Source organism: Anopheles gambiae, chromosome 2, assembly GCF_943734735.2.
Source record: "Anopheles gambiae chromosome 2, idAnoGambNW_F1_1, whole genome shotgun sequence".
In the NCBI taxonomy this organism is placed as follows: Eukaryota; Metazoa; Arthropoda; class Insecta; order Diptera; family Culicidae; genus Anopheles; species Anopheles gambiae.
In genome coordinates, this window is record NC_064601.1 from 93,976,368 (window position 1) to 93,995,548 (window position 19,181).

The following is a 19,181-nucleotide window of genomic DNA, read 5'->3' on the forward strand; positions in this document are numbered from 1 at the left end:
CCAATGAAAAGGGCTTTTTATAAGTCAAAAGAAGCTTTTGAGATCGCTCTTAATGCTTCATAACGATGATTATACAATAAGTTTTGAACTATAAAATATGCCTTTTCTGAGTAAACGATACAAGAAATGGTAAATGATGTATTGAAAGTTCATCATGAAAGGGGTCTAGGGATGAGCAATGAGCAATTAGGACATAATTCATCCTTTAAGATTTATTGAAGCTGAAGCACACTTAGGTTGGTTGAGTTGATTGGTGTTAAAACTCGAACGAAAAGGTTTATATGTGTGAAAAAACTTTCAAAGTGACTTTTTTTGCTCGCGTTCTTTGTAACGCATTATACACAGTATTCATTTCATATATTGTAGCGCTTCCTCTTATCAAAATCCATTGAACCGTAAAATTTTAAAATCCCATTGAAACCTAACCCACCGTAAGCTTTCGTAAATGTTTGATTCAAAATGCATTCAAAGCATACCGAACGAAAAAAGAGCACAAACAACGCACAAAAAAAAGTGCAAAAGGCTCGATAGAGTACACACGCTTTTAGTGCAATTGGCCACTCATCATGCCGGCGGGCATGATCCTAACGATCCGTACTTGCCAACCCATTTGTAACCATATTAGAGGCTTTACATCAATGCCATTTGTTGATTAAATCTGTATGCAACCCCCTGGTAATACGTTTACGGCTGGGGTAGGATTACTACAGAGCAAATCATCAGAGGAGAGGGAAGGGAACATGACACGACTACACGTTCGGGTGCATCCAATTTTATAGTCTGCTTTGCAAAAGTTGAAAAGTAGTTCATGCGTGAGCAGCAACCACACGCGAACGGTTGCACTTATGCAGCCAGCCGAAGCTTTTGGCGAAACCCATCAGTAATGCCATCAATTGTATTGCATGATTGAAGTTTTCGTTTGAAATGTGTACCGTTGAAACGTTTTCGCAACAAAAAAAAGCACGCTGTCAGAGGCAACTATTGAAAATGTATCTATTGATTAAAGCTTCACAACCCATTCGATATGACGTAAAGCAACATTATGTTGGTATGATATTTTACAATAAAAGAAAATCTGTAGAAAAGTGGAAAATTGAACACACGTAAATGATGCTGGCCTCGTGCACACCATGCAGCAGGTAGAAGACAGCAATAAAACAAGAAATATGCAGCACGTGCTACGTATTCCTGTAGTGCACATCCATACAGCCGCCGGTCGGTACACCCGAAACGACCGAATAATAGTACCGGCATGTAATCGCAAACATAACACCAACTTTTCAGCCCAGATAACTGTCCCATTTCTCATCCATAATGTATTTTGGAGCCCCGGTAGCGCTCTGTCCCGTCTGGCGCGTTCGATGGAATCGGATTTCGTACGGTGCTGCAGCACGCAAGAAGTAAGAAGTCACCCGCTCACCCGGGCTGCCATCCAACTCCATGCGAACTAGGTGCAAGCACAATGCAAAAATGGCACCGTAATCGGTTTAAATTTTTGCCACCTTCCACCATGAAAGGGTGGCTAGTAGAATAACCGGATAGAGCGGCGCCCGTTCCGGTGTGAGCGGTTGCGATGGCGCACCGAGTAATGTCTCGTGTGGGCGCTGAAAGCGAGAAGCTCGAAAGGAGCAAGTAAACAATGTAACGAAACACTCACCGAGCCGGCGAGAAAGAGAGTAATGGACCTTTAAACAACCGAACCGAAAACCGACGAGTGGTGTGCCGGTGTACGTGGGCCGCATACAAATCACTTGTAAATCATATTTTCATAAATCATCACGTTTAATTTTTGATCAGCGGCGTGAGAGCTGTGGGAACTCGGCTCGGCTAAGGTGTGTGTGTGTCTGTTGGACCGGGATTACCGTGTACCGCGAAGGAGAGGATGGTTCTGCTAGGTTCACGCGCTGTTAGCGCTCGCTGGCTAGAAGTTGATGAAGATAAAGCTAGCACAGCATTAAAATGGCCATAAAAACGCGTGGATTTAGCGTGTGGTGGATGGAGAATTGTGCAGGGATGCTTGCACTCAAGGTGCTGATGACACCAAATGGGGGCCTTATGTGCTCGGCCCGTGTGCTCAACACAACAGCTTGATATGATTAATTGCAGTAAAAATAGGTGAATTGTGTGCATTTTTTACATCATTTAAACACACTTTGAATTACTTCTGAGCCTATCAGTCTAAAAATAAGCTTATCAACATTTGATAAAACAGGCCAAAAACAATTTCCAGCAGCATGGCCCAATTTTACCTTAATACAACTAAAAGAACATTACCGGGGATAGCCATCTCGATTCCACTTTAACTCCTTCCAGCAGCCGCAAGCTTCCCCAGGACCAGGGAGCAGCTCATTTTATGGTCTCGTAATCCAGAGGTACTGAGAGCAGCTGATATTAATTAAGATATCCGGAAATTTGATTGCACAGTAAAAAGAAACGGTGGTAGCACGACGGCAGGGTGTACCGCGCGCTGGGCAAGGTGCCGTAAAAGCTAAACCCCGAATGCTCTAGGCACACGGGATTAACCGGAAGGTCCGATGGTGTGGGGGTTCCCTGTACTATTTGTCTTCATAGTGCTTGATAGCCCGATAGAACACCCGTACTGCAGCAACCGGTTGTCCGGTCTAGCTGGTAACACACACAAGCGCTCACAACCTTCCCAATAAATGCTCGGTTCGTGACGAACGGATGAACGACCGTCTTAACCGTCTTAATCCGTTGGCTGGCTGGCATCGGCTCGGACGGGCACGGGACACGAGCACGATAAACATAATCGGGGGAGAAAATATGGATGAATGCTTCATCCATCCAGAGCCTCCGGAGCAGTGGACCTGCTCGGGATGGGCCGTGGTGTAAGGGATTGATTTTATAGAGCATCAACTCGGCGGACTCGGCACTGCCTGATGTGTTGGCAATGGGATACCTAAGTAGGGTAGATAAAGTGTAACAGATTGCGGAAAAAAAGCACAGCAAACAATGGCTGCACCTAGTGTTTGATGAATGGTGTTCGTGATGCAGGGTGATGCATACTATTTGGCTGTAATTGAACAACGTCATTTCGGTTAATGCGATGACGTGCGGTGACGTGTACGAATGTTAGGGCGTTGTTTTTTTCTCTTACCTTTGTTAGCAAAATTGTGTACATGATCGTGTAACTGACTACTGATGGGGGTTCTAGTGATGGGAGCTTGGAATTGGAAGTACTCGGTTCCGTGTTCAGAATTAATTTCGGAGCCGATTCTGATTCAGGAATTCCGGGACCGTTTCGTGTGTCAACTTCTATTCCGGAATCGAATTCGATTCCGATTGCGGAGCCGATTCTGGAGTAGATTCCGGAGCCGATTCTGGAGTAGATTCCGGAGCCGATTCCGGAGCCAACTTTAATTCGGGAGCCGACTCCGATTCCAAAATCGGCTCCGGAGTCAGAATCTATTCCGGAGTCAAAATCGGTTCCGGAGTCAAAATCTGCATCGGAATCGGTATTGGCTCCGGAATCAGAGTCAGCTCTAGAATGGAAATCAGATGTTTTAGAAACGCAACACACTGTATATGGCTCAATTTTCAATGTAAACAGCGTTTTTCAAAACATTCAGAATGTTTTTCAACAGCTGACATTATTTATGACAACTGGGCTGCTAAAAAAAACTTTGCGCGATTGTTGAATAATGCCGTTCACAGGAGAAACTGAGTTGGAAAATCCGAAATTTGAGTTCTTGGCGGCTATTGATACAATTTTAACCCAAACGCCTATTCTCATAGAGATAAAATGAACTTGAATTTGAGCCAAACCCGTTCCCGGGGCCGATTCCGATTCCGGAGTTGACCTACTATCCGCAATCGATTCCACAAAAAAATTGGAGATGATCAGAATCGATTCAGACTAAAACTTCATTTTTCCCATCACTAGTTATCAATTTTTTGTTATTTGCAAAGCAGCCACTTCGTGTAGAACAGCTTATTAATACAGTGCCTGAAATGTTTGTAAGTGCATTCTCATTTATTGAGAAAAATTTGTAGTGTAGATTTTGTAAAACGTTCTTCACAAAAATTGTGCAGTTTCTTCATTATAACAAAAATCGACCGAGTGTAAACATTTCGTCCCAAAAAAGATCGCGCTCCCGCGAATTTCTGCCTTAGTATTCCAACGTGTCAACACGACCACGTTGGCGCTCTACGCGTTTTATCCACTGTATTTTTTGTATTTTTTTCCATGAAAAGGGCTGTAGCAACGAGATTTTACTACCAACCGGCCACCCTATTTCACTTCGGAACTTGGCGGTGAAGCTAGAGCATGAAGTCACAGAAAAGGCGCAGAAGTTACCAGTGAGTTACCATGAAAGGAAGAAAAAAATAAACCATCCACAGGAAACGATTGTAATTGGATTATTTTTTGTGGGAGCTTTCATTCGGTTTGTGTTTTTTTTTTTCATTCCTTTCTTCCATCCTTGCATGTTCCATGCCATGGCTAGCACTTTCCATTCTCCACCATTAGCTCGACACTGCGCACCCCGGACGGGAAGTGGAGAATGAGCTGACATTCACACTTGCAAGCAGGCTAAAAAGGCTAGTGCAGCCATTTTTCCTATTCAATTTTTATGCCCTTACTCACTGCTGCTCGTGGTTGGAAATGCGCTTCCCGTAGAGCGTAATTTAGTATTATTGTACCGACATAAACATAATCATATTTTCACGGTCCAACACACGGACGGGTGCGTTTGTTATCGCGCAGGCACGTACAAGCGCTCTTTGTAGTTCGTTCATTGACGGGTTGTAAACGCAAACCACACGATGGTTTCAGTGTGAAGCTAATACTTTAGCTGGGATACGAACATTTTGGAATGAACAACTTTTGAATTTACTTTTAACTGTCTTGTATAACATTGAAAAAAATGTAGCATTAAGGATCGCCAGGGTCCTACCTCGAGCCTCAGCATCAATCTGTTGGTATGTGCATTACCCAACGTTTGTTTGTTTGCTTCACCATGAACGGCTTCTTCTCTCGGGTAGGTCCAATACAATACGACCTATTTGACGTACGTTTCCAATCACGGCCCACAGCATGCTACGGCTCCGGGACCGGATGCACTTTACAATCGAATTGTCAGTTACGAAGCGATCGAAACGACAGATGCACCGAGCCATCCCGGTTTGGACTAGCCCGCCATCATCCCGCCTGTTTGACTTTTGGCTTCAACCGGCGCCTTTTGAGCGAAAAACATGTGTGCACCATTGCATGAAATGAACATTCTTCGTAAAGATCGGAGCAATGCACAGCCTACTCCCAGGGAAGTGCCGGAGTAATTGCTGTGCTGGACGGTATGAAAAATAACCAACAATAGTTACAAACCATTTTTATTGCCAATATGGGGCAGGATTTTTCATTCACCGTTTGGTGTGCCCTGCTTGCCTGCTGGGCTGTTTCAAATGCTTGTCTGAGGGTGTGTATTGTTTAACTTATAAGTACGGGGTACATGGGGGGGGGGGGAGTGTATGAAAGCTCCCAGTCCCGGTCACTTGATCGATAGGCTTCTTTTCGGTCGATTCGATTCGATCGTGCGGTCATGTGGAACGGAAAAGGATTCCGTTTGAACTTAGCGCAACCAGGGCAAAGCGTTTGGTTTTGGGTTGAAAAGCAGACAGGCAACGTTCGTTTGATGATACCCGTACGCTCAATTGGCAACATATCAGATCAATCTTGACCAATCAATCCTTTTCTCTTTTTGCGAACGCGTTTGATCGGTGACATTCCAGCTTCAATCATCAAACGCATTGCTGCCGGCACTAGACGGTTAGAAGAGCTATTACGCTAGCAAGGAGTTAAGTTCTTTGGAAAACTGAGTGGACAAGCTTCCCAAGAATTCAATCATGATCCTAAACAGAAGGGATAGGATTTCAAGCGAGCTTTCCTTAACCTTTGGCACTGCTCTTTACTGCTTCTTTTATTACAAAATGTTTTAAATTTCGTACTGCCAAAGTGTCTTCCAACAAGTCACTTGGGGATGTACGGAAACAGCTTCTCAGAACGTGCCCAAATACATAATGCACACGAGGGATACGGGATGCATTCGGGTACAGGGACATTGCAACGTTTTGTGCGCCAAAGCAGCGAAGTGTCCTCCCTAGCACATGGATGATCCGTTCACCTTTCATGTACTCAATCATTACTAACGACCATTTGCGCTTGCCGTGCCATGCCTTTGGCTCGTGTAGAAGCTTGAGCCCAGTACCGTTGGTCCGGCAGCCATCATACGTGAGCCTGTAAAAACCTTGATCCACCCGAGCCCGGTGTGTTGTGTTCTGCACGCGCCACACGTCGTTGTCATCGTCGCCCTGGTTGCTGCACGTTCGGTTTTGTGTGATGTACCTGTCACATGGAAAATTTATTCGCCTCGCATCGTCTTGCGACGGGGAAAAAATACACCGCTACTTCCTTTTCCTTGAGTCGAGAGCACCCGAACAGTGGTTACTTTACACCTCGCAAGCATTGCGATTTGCCGCTACTTCCCTTTTCTGGTCGCTTGTCACTCGCAGGTGTGGTGGAGAAAGTTTGCTGTCATATTTATGCCTGTCAGGACGGACGGTGAAAGAAAGTGTCCAAGAGAGTTGCTTACTAGCGAGAGGGTAAGTGTGTAGCAGGTGCCTGTATGTGTTCGTTCCGAGAATGTGCTCTTAGGTTTCTGCTGAGCGAAAATCATGACTTTTCCCGGAAGGTAATGGTTTTCTAGGTCCCGGGCTTGTGCCAAGGAGTGCGTCCAGTTACCAAGGTGAGTGATACCGAACGATTTATTTTTACTCGGCTCGATCATTAATGATGATTGATGGTGGTGGAGGTAGCTGTAAGGCACCACTTAGCAACAGAGCTATCGGTGCAAAACGCTGCTTGTCAATAGTGGTCTCAAGGAGTGTATGATGTAGGTGTGCTTCAAGTAGTAGCTCAATGTGACACAAGTTAGTTTAGTGTTTAGTATAGCATATATCTTCGTGTTTGAATCACGTTCAGAATGTTCCCAATCTAGGATATGTCTACTGTGTCTAATTGGCAGTAGCCTTACGGCTTGTTGGATTTTGATAATCGGATTTTGATAGTTTTATACAGCGGGTTTTACTTTTATGTAAGTCATTGTGCTTCATTTACGATTTTCAAGCATTTCTGTACATCCAGTTTATATTAGAAAAAATCAAGCATTCTTGAGTAATTCTAAACAATAATTCATCCTTTGATGGCATTGCTTCATGCTGAAATCATTTTAGACCGAAGACCTAAGCCATTTTTTTTTTAAATTTTATGTGTTTACACAGTTTTATCTGCTTATTTGCACAATTCATATAAACGAAAAATCTTGGTTTCAGGAAACATCCTAAAACCAAAACACTTTTAGAATATTACTTGAATTGTATATTATTATTATTATTTTTTTATTCAGGAGTAACGGTCCAAAAAGGCCGTATTGCTTAAGAGTAGAAAATACAAATGAATTGTATATTATTATTAACAATCAAATTACTCAGTTTTTGAATTTTTTTGCTAATGTAAAATTACAGTTGTCATAAATCTGCTCAAATAACTTGTTAATTTGTCATTGTTTCTACAAGAGTCAAACATTGAGGCCCTTTCCGTTTTAAGTTCGTAGGCTGAACTTTCATCCTGTCAGCTGCTTGCATTGTATAGCAGTTTTCGAGCAGGTATCTAAAGGCTGGGGGACACTGTCCGCACTCGCTAGTGTAATTTTGATTCTCACTAGCGCATCTGGCGGTAGCTGGTGGAAGCTTTTTTTGGTCATCGAGGGAATGGTCATGCCGGATCTCAAAACTAAGTTGTTTTTCCATTGTTTTTGTCATGAAAATGTATGCAATGCGTGCAAGACATGTACCTTTTTTGTCCGAATTATGGAAATATGGAAAAATAACATATTTTCTGAAGCGGCTCCAAATTGTTTGGCAAAATGCTTCGGTCAGCCGCCGGTAGATGCGCTAGTAAAAATCGAAATTACACTAGCGAGTACGGGCAATGTCCCCCGGCCTTTCGGTATAATATACAGGTGGGCTTATCCCAAGGTGTATGAGTTTAGAAGGCTGATTTTTCAGAATGAAGATTTTAAGAGTGTTTTATGTATTCGTCAAGCCTCCAGAATGCTTGTTTGAGCAAAAGTTTTCACCCGTCCTGTCAAAAAGTGATCTTTAAATTGATCTCTAAAAAACATGCTATGAGACCACCTGGATTACATACACTTTGATTCTGGATTCCACCAACTGATCTCTTTAATTCACCGTGGGATAAATGTAAACACTACCTTGTTCTGCCATTTTTCGACCAAGTACTCGAATCTAATTCTAGCTTTGAGGTTAGAATAATCTAGACTGAAAATTGCAGGCTAGTTTTGTGTGTAGATTTGTATGGGGTGTTGACATGATTTCAGCCTTCAACTGTCAAACTCCATATAAAAAAGCTGACTAGAATCATAAAAGGCTCCAAAATAAGATTCCTTACAGTCAAAATGTTTCAACAATTTAAAGAACGCCTAGCATGCGTATAGCTTATCAAAATGACTACTTTAAATCAATTGCATCGCTAAGGATCGAACTGTATCGCATTTATTGATCAATTAACACTGATTGTTAATACGTTTAAGCTGTACTCGCCTAAAGGTTTCACAGACAGAAGAAGCCTTTAGTAAGCGAAAAGGGTGCTTAAAGTCATAACGGTTAGTGGGTATTTTTTATCTTACCGCTATGATAACAACCCAATACATTATCGCCCGACCAAACGCGCTTCTGCTCCAATTTATCGATAACGATACGCTGGGCTTTGAGTGGGTACACTTGATTTGAGCATTAAACACAAACGTATAGACAAACTGACGCCTCCCACAATCCATTACTGGGAAGCGATAATACGAAAATCCATTACGGCCAGACATAAACCGTGGGCCCCGTTCGCTGCAGGCCATTTTTGATTGGAATTTCTGCTCGCGCTGCAGCGCTTTGAGAGCAGTATTGAGCAAAGGCAGACGAAAGAGAACAGAAAAAAACCTCAAACGGCAGGTGTAAGGGCATTAGCAAAAGTTGTTTATTATGCAGTTTGATATCTTGCTACGCCCGTTAGAGGAAATAAACTGCTGCTCAAAAAATATAATCTCAAGCCCTCCCATTTTGCTCGCGGCGTGTGACCTCTGCTCAGCAATAGTTTGCTCTATCGGATGCTATTTATTCGTTATCGGAGATCGGAGATGATTGCTGGTAAAAACACACACAAACAGCATCCCACTCGTTAACTGGAAACGATTCACGTGTAAAGTTATGCCGAATTGGGGACGCAATAATTAATGCGCCCAAGCAGATACAATGGGAGTTAACAGCTTGAGACTGGGGTCGTACCAAAAGCACAACCTTGCAGGCGCAGACACTCAAAATGATTGGTTTCGTTATGTGCTGCTGGGTGCAGTGCAGAATGGCAGGGTTTTTAGCACCTCTCCCCGCTCCCGAAACTATCAATTACGCATTCGAGCTGAAATTATATGGCGTTTTGGCAAAGACGCCTTCATTTATTACGCGTCTGTTGCCTCGCTGACTGGCTGGATAGTGCTTCACACGGGCCAGACACGCGTTAATTAAGAGCCCTCTTGATGGTTGATTTTTATACGACCTGTATTTATGAGTGGATCAGCAAACCGACACAGCCCAGACCAGCGTGCAAATTAGACGATGGCAATGTCGATGTCGATGATGATGATAGTGAATAGGCAATAGCGGATCGTTTACTGTTTGACTGGTGGCAATGCGTAGTCGCACGGCAGCTTAATGATATCCGCACCAGAAGTGATCAAGTTTTTTTTTTGCTTTTCCTCCTTTCATCCACCCGAAAAGCATGCACTCGCAGCAGATTCTTTAAATAGTCATTATTTTTCCACGCGCAAAACCGTTCCCATTCCGGCGAAACAAGGTTCACGCGGCATTATGTTTTCCCTGCGAACGACGCCCGTCCTGGATGCTACTTAAGACAAAGTAAATAGCTTGCTGGAAGGAAGGAATGAAACAAAACAAAACACCAACATCCAACGAGCACGAGTACGTTGAGCGTTGTCGAATGTAATGAAGCAATTTAAGCCTCATCAATCTTTCTATAAAAATATTTTCCCCAACAACACCCACCCAACTGCACGGCACCGTGGCCGTTGGCGTTTCGCTTCCATGGTCCCTGGCTGGTACCTACGTAAGCGTTGTGCGCGCATCTTCCATGTTTTTTGCTGTTGTTTTTCCGTCGTCTGTCGTCTTCAAATTCTAGCCCTCAAGCTGTCGCTGCTTCATCTTCACGCTTCACGTGCAGGCTCGTCGTTTTCTCATTTGTTTTAATATTTTCACATTTTCCGAGGCGACCGAGTGGGAGCGAGAGAAGTAGAATTCGTTATTCTTTGCAGCGAGGGTGCCGTTGCTTCCATCCTCGGGGGAGGCAGTTGTTAGTTGCGGTGGTGGTGGAACTGGGAAACTTCGTTCGTTTTTTTTCCATTGCCCGATGCTCCTGCGTCATCTCCGCGCTGTGTAATGTGTAGCGCAGGAAGAGCTTTAACCGTTCGTTTTCAAACAGACAGAGCGTTTGAAGCGTAAGTGGATCATACTTGTCGGTAACAGCAAGAATCGCCAACAGATCTTGTTCCATTTTTTTCAAACAAAATTTTTAATTCAACACCAAACGGAATGGTAACAACCGGACCCGTTCGCATTCGCGTTTCGATCCAGCAAGTGCGACAATCGACTGATTATGGCAACGTGACGAAAATTTTCTCATTTCCTCCATTTAAGCATTCATATCATTTTTCATGCCGGAGAAGGAAATGAAGCGTCTTCGTACCACCTTTGTGCAGCGGGTGGAAGCGCGGTCGTTTCATCGCAGCCGGAGTTGGGTGATATCAGCGCTCGCAACCACTCGGCGTAACCTCGGCACCATTTCTCACAACGGCGGCGGCGACGGCGGCACGTCAACGAATGCGTCCTGTCATCACTCTCGCTTCCGGCTGGTAGTGGCTTCCGCTTCGCTTTACCGCGCTAGTGTTAAGCTGGATAGAGAACGGCGCAAACATAAATGGCTCAAAAAAACGTGCCTTCATGCTCTATTTTTAAAAGCTGGGATCAATCCTTCCGTAGGTGTATGCTGTCTTTGCTTGTGGATGGCTTTTCGTAAGCTTCTTTCGGTTGGACCACTGCCAAAAAAACAATGGTAGAGTAATAAAGTGATTTTTTCTTCTTTTAATTGTAGCTCCACAGGGAAAAGTGAAAGCACAGGGTTTTGGATTAATACCAAAAAAACCTTTAAAGAACCAAACAAAGAAGTGGAAAACTTGCTTAAAACCCACACACACACACACACACCCACACACACACACACACACACACACACACACACACACACACACACACACACACACACACACACACACACACACACAACAGAAAGCTTTTAAATCAGCGCTGGTCCATCAACCAGCGAACGGTGGTGCCAATGCAGCCACGCTTGTTTGGACAAATTATGATAATTCAAATCATTTCAACAACAAAACTCATAAATCCGTCCCCGTCCATTCCCCGCTGCACCCATCCTGCAGCCATCTGTCACTCTTCAGAAGCTGATGTTCGCTTTTATCCCGCCAATGGCAATAGTATTAGCCTTAGCGAAAGAGCGCTTGTTTCTTCTTTTCTTTTGGTGTTGCTGCTGCTGCCGTTTGTTTGAATTCTTCACCTCATGACTGTCTTTGCATATTCAAAGATAATCCGTCTTTCAGCGAGAGTCGTTTAGCGGGGCTGCAGGCCGAGGAAGCTGTCCGGTACATACCGTATTGTCAACGGAAGGCGAACGATCGGAAGGACGAGGCACACAGTTCCACCGTTCGTAGTCGTGAGAGGGCGCGGGCGCTCCAAGCGGGTGAAAGTAATTCCATTATCATTCCGCCGTTTGTTTCTAAGAAGGATTATGCTGAGTGCAAAGTCACGTCAGAGCCAAAAAGTTTCCAAAAATTTGCGTGACGTGCCCTCGTGCCCGTACGGTAGTGGGCTGCCTGCTGCTCTTGGCTGCCGGGAATCGCATTCTTATCAAATGGACAGAAATTATGTTTTAGTGGGCTAGAGGAGATAGAAGTATCGACGCGGGCAGGAGCGGGAATGAATGGATGACCTTTGTCAGCAGTTCATCGTGGAGCGGGGTTTTGAAATGCTCGACATGTTTAAAACGGTGAACGATTCTTAAGCCGGACGCGAAAAAGGGTTCCTCGGGGGTGCCGGTTTTGTGTTCGGTTGTTGACTTTGCAGGTAGTTTAGCTTCACCACAGCGTGACGTGATTGAAGCTTTCGTTCATTTTCATGCTTGTGAAAGGTATAAAAGGAGGCAATTGTCTCATCTAAAGGCACAAGTGACCCTAAATGCCTTTATTAACCCCCAATAAATGCGCTAAATGTGTTTAAAATCGTGTAAAAAGTTATTAAAAATCTGTACAACACTATTCGCCGACCGAACCCGCCCCACAACGGAGGAATCCTTTGTCGTCGATTATGCATGCATAACGCAATATAACAATGTGCATGTGATGGGCACAAATAGGTGAAACACACACACACACACACACACAAAAGCATTGCCCCCACGGTCGGTCCACCACCACGGCAGGCCCGAATGACGTTGCACACAACGGTGACGATCAGCGGAGCGCATCACACACTAGGGGTTGAGGCAGCTTCCCCAAACCCGAACCCTGCCTGCCAGCCAGTGGTGGAAAAAGTTTTCCACCTTCCCGACCATCCCCCTTTATAATCTATATGCCGAAACGGTGTGCGGAGAGGATGGGTGAGCTATAAACTTTGGGTGCGAGTTTGCACATCCTGGCTGGTGGCTATGGTTCCCTGAACTGTTCCACCGGGCACAAAAAGCAACAAAAAAAAAAAAAAAAAGCAGGACAGAAAACTATTTCGACCCCGGGTGAAACTTTTCAAAAAACCAGCAGGAGCAGAAGCGCAGCAGTAGCAAACGCAGCTCGACCACTAAGGAACGGCCGTTGGGAATTTTCTTTCCCGCTGGTTCCTGGCAGCCGTTGTGTTTGGTGAATAGTGGCTACGGGTTTCTCTCTTTCTCTCTCTCTCTCTCTCTCTCTCTCTCGCACTGCACCGTTGCACCCACTTCATTACTGACGGTGTGCATCCTTTTTGGCCACCGGAACAATGATCATACGCGCGGAGCCTCAACAAAGTAAAATTCATGCATGCAGGCCATTCTTTTTTTTGCTGCTGCTGCTGCTGCTGCTCTTCCTTCTTTTTTGTAGCAAAAACAGACACACAAAACATCAACAACAACCAAAAAAAAAAAAAACACATGCCCACTCACAATATAAAATACTTTGCACAATGCGCAAACGATGTGCGGTGGAATGGGGGTTCGCATGGTTCCGTTCCACAAGGAGGCACGGCTTTGTATAGTTATAAAGTTTACTCTTTTTTGTGTGTGCACCACCCTCATGCTGCCGTTGTTATGTTGTTGTACCAAAAACGATCTCATATGTTTCCTGAATACAACTTTTATCCATTGTGAGTGTGTGTCTCGATGGGGGGAGAGGTGCCATCTCGAGGGAAGTGAAAAAACCACTCATATGCATGGTTGAAGGATCTTTGCATAGGAGTTATTGCAATGGATGCAATTTGAAGTGCTTGGATTATTTACGAAACCAATTGGGCAGCGCGATGGATGTGTGGGAATATTTTTAGCGCAATTTAGGAATGTTTTGTGGGGTGAATCATTTGCGGAAGTAATTTTAAGCATTTCATTTTGAGCTTACAATGACAAAAATTGATCAAATTTAAACTGTTTCGTTTGAATTATTAAGTTTTTTTTTTATTTCATTTAATTTAAGTAAATAGCGTCATATGGCAAATTAAGCCCATTCTCCTGCTCATAGATGCTGTGAGCAGGAGATAGGAGATGAGCAGAAAAATAAATGGCGATTGAATAGACAGAAAATCAAAACGCTAACAAAAACAATATCTTCAGTGATTTCTAAGCTGGTTCAAAGTTATGTTTAGGTCAACTTGATTGCTTGAGGCGCTTTAAATAGAGATCATTTGAAAAATGACTTCATTTGCACAAAAACTTCTGGAATCTGTTCTTTAAAAAATGTCTTGTCCTTTATGTTCTACCGCGGATGTTAGAGTTAATATTTGAAAGGAGAGATGAGGCGACACATGCACGTTGACCTGACATCCTTCTATGCTGCTGCCTTTCCAGTCCAAACAATAAACATATCGTCTGGTAGGAGAGACAATTTAAATAGTTATACCAAGGCAGACGATAATACATAATATTTGTATTCAACACGACCTCAGCGTAAGTTATTTGAAAAGTCTAAAAACATTGCAGTGAGCATTGGATATGTTATTCGTACGTTCAAATCACATTCATTCAAACTCAAAAACTAGGCCAAAGACGCGCAATTTAAGTCTTTATCTTTCTACTACCAACCATAGCAGCATAGAGCAGTTTAATCTGCATTTTAAATCAAACTCCCAGCAAACCATAGATAAATGTCTCAACCCCGCTGGAAACCATCTTTGCACACTGGCTGCATCTTTCGGTAAGAATTGATTTCGTTTCCTTATCCACCTTCGGTTTCGTTCGTCCCACGCCACCCACGGGGACACATATGTGCCAGCGCCAGCCACGGTTTTATTGCATTCTATAAACACAAACAGCATGGAAACGCATGGCGCCATCCACTGCGAAGCTTACGGGTACGAATGCGAAATAATTTATAGGCTTTTACGGGCGAAATTGAATTTGAATCGGAAGTGCAGCAGGACCGTACCGGGGGCCCGATCGCACCGAACAGTTTTTTGTTGCTGTTGTTGTGTGGCCCAGTGTTCCGCATCTGTACGTGCGATGATGGAGATGATTCAGTGCGAGTGCCTGGTGATGCTACCCGCGTGTGACAGAAGTATCTGGTATGCGCGTATGATCGGCTGCCACGAGCAATGGTGACGAACCGGAAGCAGTGCAGGCGAGCACGACTTTTGGGCCGCGTTTGGGCGTCATTGCGCACTGTGAGTGCGTGCCAAGCGTATGCACGGAATGGCTGGACTATTTTTTTGTTCTTTCATCTGGACCCCTCAATCGCATTCCAAAACAGTCCGAAACAGTCCGATCAAACCAAGCCAATGTGTGGTGTGTGTGTGTGTCCCGAGGACAAAAACTCCGCAGCCGGTGGGCTATCAATCACGTTTCGCAGTCGGTAATTAACGACCGGAAATGGTTGAAAATCAATTCCTGAAGCCATTTGTGAAAAAGACACCATACATCAACGGTTTGCGGTCGGTATTGGTGTGGCGCTCGAGCGCGCGCGTGCCCGTACGGTACCAGAATGGACAGGGTGAGGTGTTGCATTAGGAGCGCCCGGGAAGCAATCAAGCATCTATTTAAATCGTACCACCGATGAAAGGAAGATTAATGGTTGAAGGCTGAAGCTGGAACAGCCCCCGGTACCAGGATTTGGATTGAGGCGGCAAACGATTGGGGCAATATTTGGCGCCGGAAAACGGTGGCTCAGTTGTAAAATTATGATTAATTCTCCTCTCGTTGCGCTGTACTGGAAAACACCTATTTGCCATTGGAAATGTTTCTCCCAATTGGTTTCATTAGTTCGTATTAGAATAAAATGGATTTTACAGATAAAAGTCCTGCTGCAGTCTGTGCTCATCTGCTATGGCCCCACCACCACCACCATTCAATCTTCCCCCGTCCCTGTCGTGGCAACGGGCAAACTTCTCTAAAGCGTTTCGGAATGGTAAATTAAATTGCACGATCATGCTGGCACTGTTTGCACAACCGCGGATGTACAATTCAATTGTCAAACAAAGGGTTGCAGGGCTGATGCGATACGCAACATCGCTCGAAGCTCTAATCATTTATTAGACAATTCGGCAGTCGCGGGCGGAAGTGTGCCCAAAGTGTGCTGCAACATACATAGGAGACAATTTCCTGTTTCCGTCAGCGCGCACCAAAACCCGACGTCCGGACATCCATTTGCGTAATGAGAGCTTTGGCTTGAGGGGGGAGGGGGGGTTTGAAAAGGGCAGCTGCAATCGGGAAAAGTGCAAATGAAACCGAATTTTGTGATTGAAAATCGCTGCAGCGGAATCAACTGCAGTATCGAATTAATTGCCCACATGGCGTGATTGTAATTGCGTTTCGCGGCTGATGATGTTAATTACGACGGTTCCGATGGGGATGTTGGTGCCGTACGCGCTTAAAGCGAAATGAATGGGAAAACATGCTAGCGATGATTGCCGTGTTTTGCAAAACAGTGTGAGGTGGTTCATGCTGATGTAAACGCCGTAAGGTACGTTGAAGCATTCATGTAATGAGATGTTAAATGAATAAAAATAATTTCATACGAGCAGGTTTTTAAAGCTCAAATTTCATATTTTTGATGAGTAGCAAGAAGTAAATGTAAATATTAGCAGTTACAGCTGTATCCTGATGTAAAAAATGAGCATTTTAGGAGCTTTCAAAGGCTTTTGGACAAAGATCTAAATTGCAAGGGATTATAAAGAGAACCGTAAAGAGGGTTTACCTGCTTTACCGATACCATATCAAAGTGGCTCGTATCAGTACAAGCAGTTGTTTGTTTTTCAACCGTGATTCAAAACTAATTCCACTACAGCAGCGGCTCTTAACACAGTAGTTCCATTTCCAATTATACCCCATATCTGTCAGGGTTTTGGGGCCACGCGGTACGCTTTGTTCGCTTTGCTCGCCGGCCGGACCGAACAACAGCCAGCACATCATAAGCCTTAAATAAATCGCCCAACGTGTCCGATTCCATCAGGCCCGCAAGGTGTTATGTAAACGATGGACGAGCCGTTCTGAACATCATATAGTTTGTTCCGAGTGGATACAACACCGGGCAACCGGGATCGGGCATCGGATTAGGCTGCGTGGGGACGCAGCCCCACAAAACCCAGCCGTAACGTATCCGGGGAACGCGTGCGGGTGGATTTGAGTGATAGGCTGATTTGTTGACACGTCGGATTTGCATCGCGTGGCCTGGGTTGTTGGGGGGGAGAGGGCTGTGGCATAATTCTTGACAAGGGTCTTCGGGGTCTGTTTGTGCATCCTGTTTGTGGTGCGAGTGGTGTTGTAGTTTGGTGCGATAGCCCGGGATGGCGAAACACAGCAATCACTGTTTAGACAGAGGATTTGCGCTGAGCGGTTTGTTTTTGGAATGCCGGCCAAGCGGTAGCATTTTTTGGTGTGTGACTGAGGTTCTGTGAGTGTTTTGAAATATTTATGATTTTTTTGTTGTATAATCTATCTATTTATGTAACGGGTGTCATACGCTATGCGCTTTAAGATGGACAGCAACATGACGGCGAAATATGTTCTTTGTCTGTTGGTAATAAAGATACATCAAATATTATTTTTCCATGGTTTTTTACTTCATTTCGCAAGTGACGCAACATTTAACGTAACCGCAGCAATTGACAGGACAACGACATCAGTTGTTTTCGAAACGTCATCATGCTTAATACAACCTTCGCCTACAAACGTTTTCAATGTAACACACATCCAATCCAAGTTACGTCCCCCTACTCAAGGTAAGGCTTCTAAACTCCAACGTTTCCAGTAAGGGAAACCCCTTCCGGGTTTCTAAGATCGCCTGGGCGATCTAGTGTCGAAAAGCCCGCTTCGAACAAAGTTTTATTCTTGTTCGATACATGTCAGTGAACCGCTGACCTACCGGACAGTACTCGATGATCAGTTGTGCCGTTTGAACGATCATCATATTACCAGCGGCGGATTTAACGGTATGCGGACTGAGCGGCCGCGGGGGCCCCCGTCAATTTAGGGGCCCCGTGGATGGTAATTCCAGCGCATACAACAGTTTATACAGTAGTCTCATCGAGAACTTCTGTGCCCAATAGGGGCCTCATAGACGAAGAAACTCATACTTGGCGTTTGGTACTTGGTGCCTTAAAAATGATCTAGAGCTATCCCTTGAATAATTTTTTTATTATATCGTTTCATAGACTTTAAAAAACGATCAAGTATAATTATTTGTTGTTATACAGTGTGTTAGATCGTCATCAGGATGTTTGTGATCTAGATGTTACACACTGGACTTTAATTTAAATTTCCATTTCCTCGATGACAACACTGTTAACAAGGCATACAAGATGCTAGGTTTTATCTTTCGACAATTCCAATAATGTAGTCATGTCTTAAGTCTTATGTCGTTGTTTACGTGTCTTGTGTGCTGGTGGGTGAAGTACTGCTCAGTACTTTGGTTCCCGAATTGCACTACGATGTTCAATACACAATGGAGGCAATACAACGGAAGTTTACAAGACTTACTTTAAAATTGCGACCAATTCAGAGGATTTACAACCATGCCAAGTTATCGCTCGCGTTGCCTTCTGCTTGGCCTATAGACGCTCGAACATCGTTTTAAGATAAACCAATGTGTATTTGTTGCTAAAATATTCGTCTAAAAAACGAATTAGACGTTGTTTCTTCGAGAAGAGCAACATCTACGTGCCTCTTCGCTCTCATTACTTGCTTGTTGGTGGATATATATGGATACAATGAGCCGTTACTAGCTATGACAAGGCAATTCAATACATGGTATTTACAGTTTGATTTTAGTTAAACTACAAACACATTTAGAGAGCATAATTTATTAATTTCCTTTTTGGCGTCACCGGATTAAGGCAGATGTTAGGGGAATAAGTTAAGGAGTAGATGTTGAATAGCTAAATAAATAAATAAATTAAATTATTAAAAAATAAATAAATAAATAAATAAACTTTATGGGTATTCGAGGTATCTTTAACCCCCCCCCCCCCCCCGCCAGCAAACCATCACGGTGAGTTTGAAACAAAGCCAAATAAAATATATCCTCCCACCCCCCCTCGCTTGACATCAACAGGGGGCCTCAACTTCTTTTTCCGCTTAGGGAAAAATGCTCAATACCCCCCCCCCCCCCCCCCCCCCCCCCCCCCGATACCCTATATCTGCCACTGCATATTACATGGCGACCGTAACTATCTAAAATCGAACTTACTACAGTAGTCTTAATCGTGATGATGTCCTGACTTACGCGATTGTGATGTCAAATGCTGCGGTTGCGTTAAAAGATGCAATGCTTGTGAAATCAAGT